Source organism: Myotis nattereri (genome assembly GCF_964212035.1).
Source record: "Myotis nattereri genome assembly, chromosome: 3".
NCBI classification, from domain to species: Eukaryota; Metazoa; Chordata; class Mammalia; order Chiroptera; family Vespertilionidae; genus Myotis; species Myotis nattereri.
In genome coordinates this window covers 98,453,887-98,463,395 of record NC_138077.1, presented here as the reverse complement: position 1 = coordinate 98,463,395, position 9,509 = coordinate 98,453,887, and the positions used below count along the sequence as shown (strand labels likewise).

The following is a 9,509-nucleotide window of genomic DNA, read 5'->3' as shown; positions in this document are numbered from 1 at the left end:
ATTATAATGCCAATAAAAATGCAATTACACTGTTCTGTGGAATGTGGTGTTCATTCTCTAAATAAATATTATTTAAATAATAGTGAATTAGAAAAATATAAAATTTTATTTAATTCACATGTTATTGAGAGAATTTTTCTTAATGTGGGGGTAAAGTCACACTAAGTAAAACTTTATTTATAATGGCTTAATATATCAGATTTTTATTTTAATTATAACTTATTTGAGGTTGGTCTAATGTTTTTGATGCTCGCCATGCCCAAAAGAAAAAAGGGAGTAGCCACTTAGATGGTAACACAAATTAATATTAATAAATTAGTTCATTCAAATAAGAATCCAAATTTACTGCCAAAAACACACCTTTATATGCAGCATCATGCAGTTTAGAAGGCACACTGATAAGTGCCTGAATTCAAATCCACTGCTGTGCCCTTTGTGTTCTTATCTTCCTAGGGCCAGCAGACAATCCTGCTTTTCACTAACCTTTGGCACTCCCCCATCAGCAATAAACTGCGCTCCTTCAGAATCCCTGAGCTTCCTTAATGAGCATCACCTGTGGTACGCTCCATTTGGCGCTGCCCCATCAGTGGCATACACCTGCTTTGGTGCCGGCAGGTAGAACAAGGCTCAGTGTCTCAGGGCTCTGGGGAGTCCATCTGTGTGCCCTAAAGCAATAACAAAATACCTAGCATCTTCAGCAAGCTTACTGCAGCCTCTAATCCTGGTAATGGTGCCTCAATTATGTAGAACTAAAGTGATAAACAAGAACCTGAGCAGATCCACAGTACAGTGTCTCAACAAATTAGGTAAAACATTTCTTCTCCATTCCCTAACCAAAAAACATGTCTTTCTCCAGCAAATTAAATCAGATAATTTTCTACTCATTTCAAGAGGAAATATGTTTGTTTTTACATTTATATTTGATCTAAACCTTCCCTCATGAGCCATGGAAATTGCAAATATTTCCTTTTTTTTGGCATAATGTATTTTTTAATCACAGATTTTGAAGTACAATATCAAAAACATTCAAGGTCATATTTTTTCTTAAAATGGAATGTCAAGTACAAAGAGTTTCACATGTATGTTTGAAGGGTAAAACTGACACACTTAAAACACTTAAAATAAAAAATATATACAGCAATGAGTTATAAAAATGAGACTGCACCAAAATAAAAAGCATTTGTACAACAACAACAAAAAAATGTATCAACAAAATGAAAAGACAACACATTGAATGGGAGGATATATTTACTAATGATACATCTGATGAGGAGTTAATTTCCAAAATTTATAAAGAATTTATGCAACTCAACACCAAAAAAAGCCCAAATAATCCAATTACAAATGGGCAAAAGTCCTGAATAAAAACTTTTTTAAAGAAGACAAACAGATGATCAATAGACATATAAAAAGATGTTCAAGATGCCTAATCATCAGAGAGATGCAAATTAAAACTACAATGAGAGCACTAGCTGGTTTGGCTCAGAGGATAGAGTGTCGGCCTGCGGACCAAAAGGTCCCTGTTTGATTCAGCCAAGGGCATGTGCCATGGTTGCAGGCTTCCCCCCAGCAGGCTTTTCTACAATGGCTGCACCAATAAGCATTCCCACCTAAAATGCCAGAAGGTTCCTTTTTCTCCACATTCTCTAGACAATACTTGTTTGTGATTTATTGATGATAGCCATTCTGGCAGGTGTGAGGTAATAGCTCATTGTATATTTTTGTTTGTTTGTTTGTTTGTTTTTTAATTCTCACCCGAGGATGTCTTTCTATTGATATCTATTTTTAATTTTTTTCCTCAAAAAATTAAAAATGGGCCCTAACCGGTTTGGCTCAGTGGATAGAGCATTGGCCTGCGGACTCAAGGGTCCCAGGTTCGATTCTGGTCAAGGGCATGTACCTTGGTTGCGTGCACATCCCCAGTGGGAGATGTGCAGGAGGCAGCTGAATCGATGTTTCTCTCTCAACGATGTTTCTGACTCTCTATCTCTCTCCCTTCCTCTCTGTAAAAAAAAATCAATAAAATATATTAAAAAAAAAGAAGAAAAATTAAAAATGGAATTGCTTAGCCCAGCTGGTGTGGATCAGTGGTAGATCACTGACCCATGAACCAAGAGGTTGCTGGTTCTATTCAGGTCAGGGCACAAGCATAGGTTGCAGGCTTTGATCCCCAGTAGGGGGTGTGCAGGAGGCAGCCAATCGATGTTTCTCTCTCATACCTGTTTTTATCTCTCTATCCCTCTTCCTCTTTATCTAAAAAAATCAATAAAAAATATATTTTTTTAAATGGAATTGCCTTTTGAACCAGTGATTCCACTTCTAGGAATATATCCAAAGAAACCGAAACACTAATTTGAAAGAATATATGCATCCCTATGTTCATTGCAGCATTATTTACAACTAGAGGCCTGATGCACAAAATCCGTGCAAGGGCTTTGGCCCCGGCCTCCACCCATCGCTACCGCTGCCAGGGACCTCTGCCGCCTCTGCTGCGGCCCCCCAAAACTGCGGCTTTGTCAAGAAGGAAGGGCTTCCAGAAGGATGTCTTGTCTAATTAGCATATTACTCTTTTATTATTATAGACTAGAGGCCCAGTGCATGAAATTCATGTATTGGGAGGGGTTCCCTCAGCCCAGCCTGTACCCTCTCGCAGTCCAGGACCTCTCAGGGGATGTCCGCCAGGGGAAAGGGACCTAAGCCAGTGGTCAGCAAACTGCGGCCCCTTAAGTGTGGCTCTTCCACAAAATACCACGTGTGGGCGTGCACGTACAGTGCAATTGAAACTTCGTGGCCATACTCAAGGGGCCAAAGAGCTGCATATGGCTTGTGAGCCGCAGTTTGCCGACCACTGGCCTAAGCTGACAGTTGGAAATCCCTCTTATCTCTCCTTACCGCCCACCTGCTCACTGCTCCTTACCACTCAACTCACTGCTCCTTAGTGGTGCCATGGAGGCAGGAGAGGCTCCAGCCACTGCCACTGTGCTCACCAGCTGTGAACCCTATCTTTCTGTGTAGTTGTCTGTGGGCTAACTGCTCTCTTCCTTCTCACTAAGGGCGAGCAGCACGTGAGGGTAGAGTGCACTGTCCTGGAATGCAGAGGGCTGCCCGAAGCTGAGGGGAGTGGCCAGGCCCACAGGGTGAGAGGTGGACACAGTGGACAGTATCTCACCCAATTGTGTGGTGGGCTGGCTGGCCTTCATCTGTCTGACCCTACCCAGGGAGGGACTGAGCAGGGTGTCCACTTCTCATTCTCCATTCTTCCATCTATGACACTTGTCACCCTTGCTAGGCCTCCCCCAAAGTGAAATCAGCTCAATCCCTGAATATAAAAAGGCCCATGGAGGGGGCCTCCACTCCAGTGTCCCCCGATTTCCAGCAACAGAACCTGGTCAACAGGACCTGGTCTCAGATCGGTGGCCACAGGTGCAGAACATATATCTGTTTCAAGAAAAGTTGGGAATGCAGACTTTCGTATGAGCCCCTATTCCAAAAGGTGGCAGTTTATTCACATTGTGGCAAAGACACCTTATAGAGCAACGTAAGTGGGTAAAGTCAGGGCCATTTTCTCATCCAATCTCTCTGAGGCGCATGGACAGAACCAAGTCTCAGCTCTTTGCAGGACACTTCTGGAGTTTTTTTAAGCCTAAAGGATAGTTGTCTGTCTCCATTCTTGTTCTTTGGGATTTTTTTCATCATCGGATAAAAGGATACATACATTGGGGCAATCCTCTCAAGATACAATATTCCAGTTGCACCCATGTGACAACGACAGCACCCCTCAGAGGGAGGGAGCCAACAGATGGGGAGCAGGGAATTCTGAAAACCAAAGCGATGATAGAGATGCCTTTGTTTCACGTGTCTGACACCCCTCTTCAGGCAGGCTGGGCATCTGCTGGACCTTTACCACTTGATGTCCTGGCAGGCTGCCCTGGGCCCTGCTAGGCTGTGTGCAGGGCTGCCTGGGCCCGGGGAGAGTCACCCCTCACCCCCCCGTGCCCCACCTACTCCTGGTACAGCTCCTGCATATGGGCTCTGGTCTCAGGGGCCACACTGGGATGGCAGTGTAGATATGTTCCATCTGATGCAGCAGTGCCCTGTCTGCATACCCATCCTCTGCCTGGGCCTGGCCCCTGCCACTTAAGCATGCCCAGTGCAGGCCAGGACCTCCACAAAGTGGCAGGGGAACTTGCCCCTCTACAGCTTCAGGACCACTTCTGGATGTTCTGAAAGCCATAAGCAGCCTCAAAGCATAGCAGAACCTCTCTGTCCCTTTCAAGGGTGACTTCCTGGAAGTCTTTGTTCCTCAGGGTGCAGTAGGCGAGCACTCTCATGTCCCCGTTGAGCAGCTCCTTGGCCATGTGCCTGAAGATGTGCACCAGGTACCCGTCGGAGCTGGCACCCTTGTGGAGCCTCACCTCGTTCTCCTTCATGTCTCCAAACGGTGTCCACGGTGTCGTCATTCGAGGCGAGGTCATTTTGCTCCATTATCTGGACAGTTTCACCTGAGATTAACATGCAGTCAGAACCCTAGGAACTGTGTGAAGCTATGAGAACATCTTCTCAAAGGGCCTCCAGTTTCTTGTCATAACCCGGGGCCACAATGATGTGGAAAATCTTGTCTGGGCACAGGTTCTGCCGTCTGGTGAAGTAATCCTTCACCAGAGAGCCCATGATCTGCTGGGGAGACTTGGCCATGCAGAGGTGGGGGTGATGGGGTGACCCAGCACATGCTCTGCATATTGGTCCCAGCCAGGGCAGGCGGAGGTCAGCATGGGTAGCCGGGGATCTTCCTCACGGTGCTGGCAGTACCAATGCACAAATTCCTTTTGACTCTCCAGGAGGCTGCAGTCTGTAGCTATCTTCATGTCAAAGACAGTGCGCCCCAAGGCTTTCGAGGAAGCCGCCGAGCCTTCTGGATGCATCAGTGACACTGAGGCTGAATTTAGCAACAAAATAAGGCAGAGACGAAGGACAAACGGACACTGCCAGCACTTTGAGCTGTGAGGTATCACATTTCTTATTAAGGTTCAGAACATGGAAGATGTCCTTGGTGTTCTGCTGAGAAACTTGGACTCCTTCCTCTGCGGTCACACAACTGTCACACGCAGGCAGTGACTCAGAAATATCTTGGCATCAGCCAACTTATGGAATTCTCCCACCTCCCCATTCTCCTGAGCCGGACTCCAGATGTTGACTGTAGCATTCTCTTGGTCATCGATTTTTGTTTTTTTACTACATTCCTTCCGTGTGCAGTGATCACACTTCATCTGGAGCGGGGCAGGCAGGGACCAGCTCGAGTGACCTGGAGGAAGCACAGGGAGAGCAGTCAGTCATTGCTGGTCGCCCCTGGCGCTGCTGGCAGTATCCTTTCTTCCTTGTGGAGCATCTAGGGAGGGGAAGCAGCCGCAGTGCCTAAGGCCAAGTTCCAGGAGGCCGGCAGCGCTGTCGTGATCATTGCCGAAGGCACTGGTCCGTTGGTGCCTGGCCTGTCCTGTGGAGATTGAACCTACAGGGCTACTAAGGAAGTCAGTCCCCAGTTCCGCCCCACATCCACCACCGATTGATTGGAGTCTGAGGGCCAGGAGGAGGGACCAAGAGGCCTGCCTTCCAATTGCTCGCCAGTCCCTGGGCCACTCACTCTGGTTCCCGGTTAACCATCCCCTGACCAATGGGAGCCTGTGGGCTGGGGGAGGGACAAAGCAGTCTGCCTTCCACCTGTTCACCAGTCACTGCTGCCATGGATTCATTGGAGCCTGAGGGACCCCAGTTCCCCATTAGTCTTCCCCTGATCAATGGAGCCTGAGGGCCGGCGGATGGACCAGTCATCCATTCAGTCATTACGGACCCTGGGTTTTTATATATTAGGATAGCCAAGATATGAAAGCAGTGCAAGTGCCCATCAGTAGATGAGTGGATTAAAAATGTGGTACATTTATACAGTGGAATTCTACTAGTTGTAAACAAGAAGGAAATCTTGCCTTTTGTGACAGCAAGAATGGACCTGCAGTTTATTATGCTAAGTGATATAAGCCAGTTAGAGAAAGACAAACACCATATGATTTCACTTACATGTGGAATTGAATGAACAAAATAAGCTAACAACCAAAATAGAAACAGACTCATAGATACATAAAACAGACTGATAGCTGTCAGAGCTGGGGAAGGTGTTTTGAAGGCTGGGATTAAGAAAAAACAAAACAGATGCAGAAAACAGCATGGTGATTGCCAGAGGGAAAGGAGGGGAAGGGAAGGTGGACAAGGGCAATGGAGGGGATAAATGTGGTGAAAAGAGACTTGTCTTTGGGCGGTGAGTGCATGATGCGATGTGCAGATGATATGTTATGGAATTGTACACTTGAAACCTGTATAGTTTTATCAACCAATGTCACCTCAATAAATTCAATAAAAAATTTAATGAATGTCTTTTACTGAACAATGGGCTGAATGTAGGTTTTAAACCAAAGGCATTTTAAAAGGCTTAATTTGTGTTCTCATGATCTCACACATCTTCTTTTTAGGCTTTTTTTTTTTTTTTCCATGACCCTTAATGGGTAAATTTTGTTGAAGCTAAGTTCTTTCAATGTCAAGTCATTATATCTTCTACATACAGAAGAAAAATGGTGCTAAAATTTCCAACAAGCAGGTACATATTCTTCTTGAAACAGAAAGGCACTAAGAAAGCTTTGTGTTGGTAGATTGATGTGTTGAAAGATATGCAACTCAATTCTGAATCTATTAGACTAAAGACTCCTTCTGAGAAAAAACCTATAGATTAATACTCATTCATCTCCTTGCTTAATTTGTAATAATGCATACTTTACCTATAATCATTTGACTACAAGAAAGGGCAGTTTTGCCTTAATGATATAAGGTTTTACTAAACAGGCTTGGAATATCATAGCCTATTTCTAATTATATATTTTTAAGTAAAAGTAAAAAAATACAATAATAGCGTATAATGATTTCCATTTATAATGGCTAAAGTGTATAAGAAAGGAATAGCTACCATAATTTAATACTTATTAAGATTTGATTTCCCATTCCTTTTTCAGAATGAGAAACTGAGACCCTGAAGGTAAATTGCCTGTGGTTATACTATTATTAGTGATTAAACTCTGGTCCCTGATTCTCCATCTAGTCCTATTTACACTATAATATGCCACCTTCCTTCACTGCCTTTGAGTCTCTGAATGTCAACAGCAAAGAAGCAAGTAGATTTTAATAACTATCAGCTAAATTAAAGCTAAAAACTGCATATACTTTTACAATTTGTAATGGGTGATCTTTTAGAAACTGGACAGGAAATGATGCTGAGTTCTAGATTACAAAGCTTATTCCACACAGGTGTAATTATTAAGGAGTTGTTAGTTCCTTTAACATATGTCATTTTAGTCACTGATGGTTATAATTTATTTAGAAGTTTTTCAGATAAATAAGTAGACAATATAGACAAGGTTCTAACTCTATAGAGCAGCAGAAGGAAATGAAAGTAGAACCTGTAAACAGAGAGAAGTTTGTATAGGTTGTAGCATTGCACTGTATCAGAATATCAACAATAATTATTAAAATACATGAAATAAATATAAAATCAAAGATTTTTTAGTCGTGCAACATTGAAGCATCATTTTTTTTCAAAGCATGCTTGGCATCATGTGAGTTCTTCAGAATATTAATAGGTTTTAAGTAAAAACAAAAGTTTTCAAATTCATATACACTTGGGAATAACTGAATACAATACACCTTTCTTGATATTTACAATGCATGCAAGCAAATGAAAGGCCCTGCGATGGTTTATAATAAAAATGTCTACTTACCCTTATTTTACCAAGTATTTCCAAAACTTGTTTGACCATAGAACCATTTTTAAAGAAAAATTAAATGTGGCTACTTCAATAGGTAAAGATGAACCCCTACATCTTAGTTTCATTTGCTTATAAAGGTCATTGCTTCTATCTAGAGGATCAATCACTTTAAATAAGATTATAGATTAACCCCCATCCCTAACACACACACACACAAGCATATGCACACACGCACACAACACACAGTCCGCTTTACGGCTATATAAATTAAATGTGGCAGGACATTTACTTTATTTTTGACCCTGTCTCTCTCAGTATGGGAATAGAAGAGTAGGTTTCCTGCACAAAAGGTAAAAACAAGCAAACAAATCTCAAAACAGAGCCTGCTATGGAACAGAAGTTTTCAAATGCAAAAGAACGTGGTAAATTGGATGTTGATTGGTCATAGGAGCTGGTCATGGAGTTGTTCTTACTAGTTGCTAGCAACTCAGAGGAATTGCCAATAATCATTCTTATTATTTGTTGCTGTGAGGCCCATGAGGACACAGCATTTTATCTTATTCCGTACAGAGCAGATTTCTGTTAGATGATGTGAGGATGTGTAAAATATGGCTAGCAAACTGCACAGAACAAGACTGCAAATGAATATATGTGTCTGTGTCCTCTGGAAGTTCAAGGCTTCTCTTTGTTAACCAATGGCAGAATGGAAAGAAGAGCTAATATTTGCTGGGTATTGCTTTATATCCTAATGTTTCACTTCAAATGTAATGTTCACTTATAAGATTTATGGGCTGATACTAGAAATGTGATTTAAGAAACATTACCAAATAATTTAGCATTGCTTTATTATTGAATAAACTTTTACAGTAAACAAAGTCTTAAAGATAAAACCATAAATAGTTTCCCTCTGTCCTCAAATATATATATATATTTGCATTTTCAACATTTCACGGGCAGGGAGCTATAGCCCAGTTTAATGCAAAATCTGGCCCTGTGGAAATTATGGGCACTGAAGCGGAAAATATTTTTGCATTCTTCTATGCCAGTGTTGCCCTTTTCTGTCAAGTTGCACATGCATGAGTCCACAATGAGAGCAATATTTACAAGCTGTATTTTACATAATTCCAGGGAATGACTAGCTGCTCTTCCCCTGAAGAGAATTCCCTTGGCACCGCTGCTTGCCATTCCATCCTGCTGGTCCGTTTGTTCTATTGTATATCCTGCAGAGTGATACATTGCAGCATCTTTGCAAGTTGTAGCTGAAGTGGAATCATCCATCATCCCAATCACTGGAACTGAGGACCTTATGGACTGGGAGTAAATTATGAAGCTATGAGGAAGGTGATCATTTTTGCAGAAACAGCTATTTTATGTTACGATTCTCTATGCCATCCGTCCTTTCTTATTTGGAAAAATGAAAGAGTAAAAGCCACAGGACCAGTTTTTGTTCTTTGGATTGGTGTTGAAGGAAGAAAACACAATCAATGAAAATGCACTTAACACACCCAAGATTGACTGGTCTTTTTCTTGTTTATTTTGAATTTCAGATGTGATTTTCTGTTGACCTGTTAATGCCATGTAGCTGTGGGTTTCCCAGATATAAATGCATTATAAATGGATAAATTTCACCATGTGGGATGATTTAAGCTAACTGATTTGAGGTCCCATCTGGGTACAACAAAGGGAAGGTTGTCAATTATCATAGCA

The 9,509-nt window shown here is 42.3% G+C and overlaps 1 pseudogene across 1 annotated transcript; it reads right to left on the bottom strand.

The window, feature by feature from the left end:
• Nucleotides 1–3,872: 3,872 nt before the first annotated feature.
• Nucleotides 3,873–5,267, bottom strand: LOC308515422 (nuclear prelamin A recognition factor-like; annotated as a pseudogene). Its single transcript has one exon. The product of its transcript is annotated as a nuclear prelamin A recognition factor-like (transcript).
• Between the last annotated feature and the right edge of the window lie 4,242 nt (nucleotides 5,268–9,509).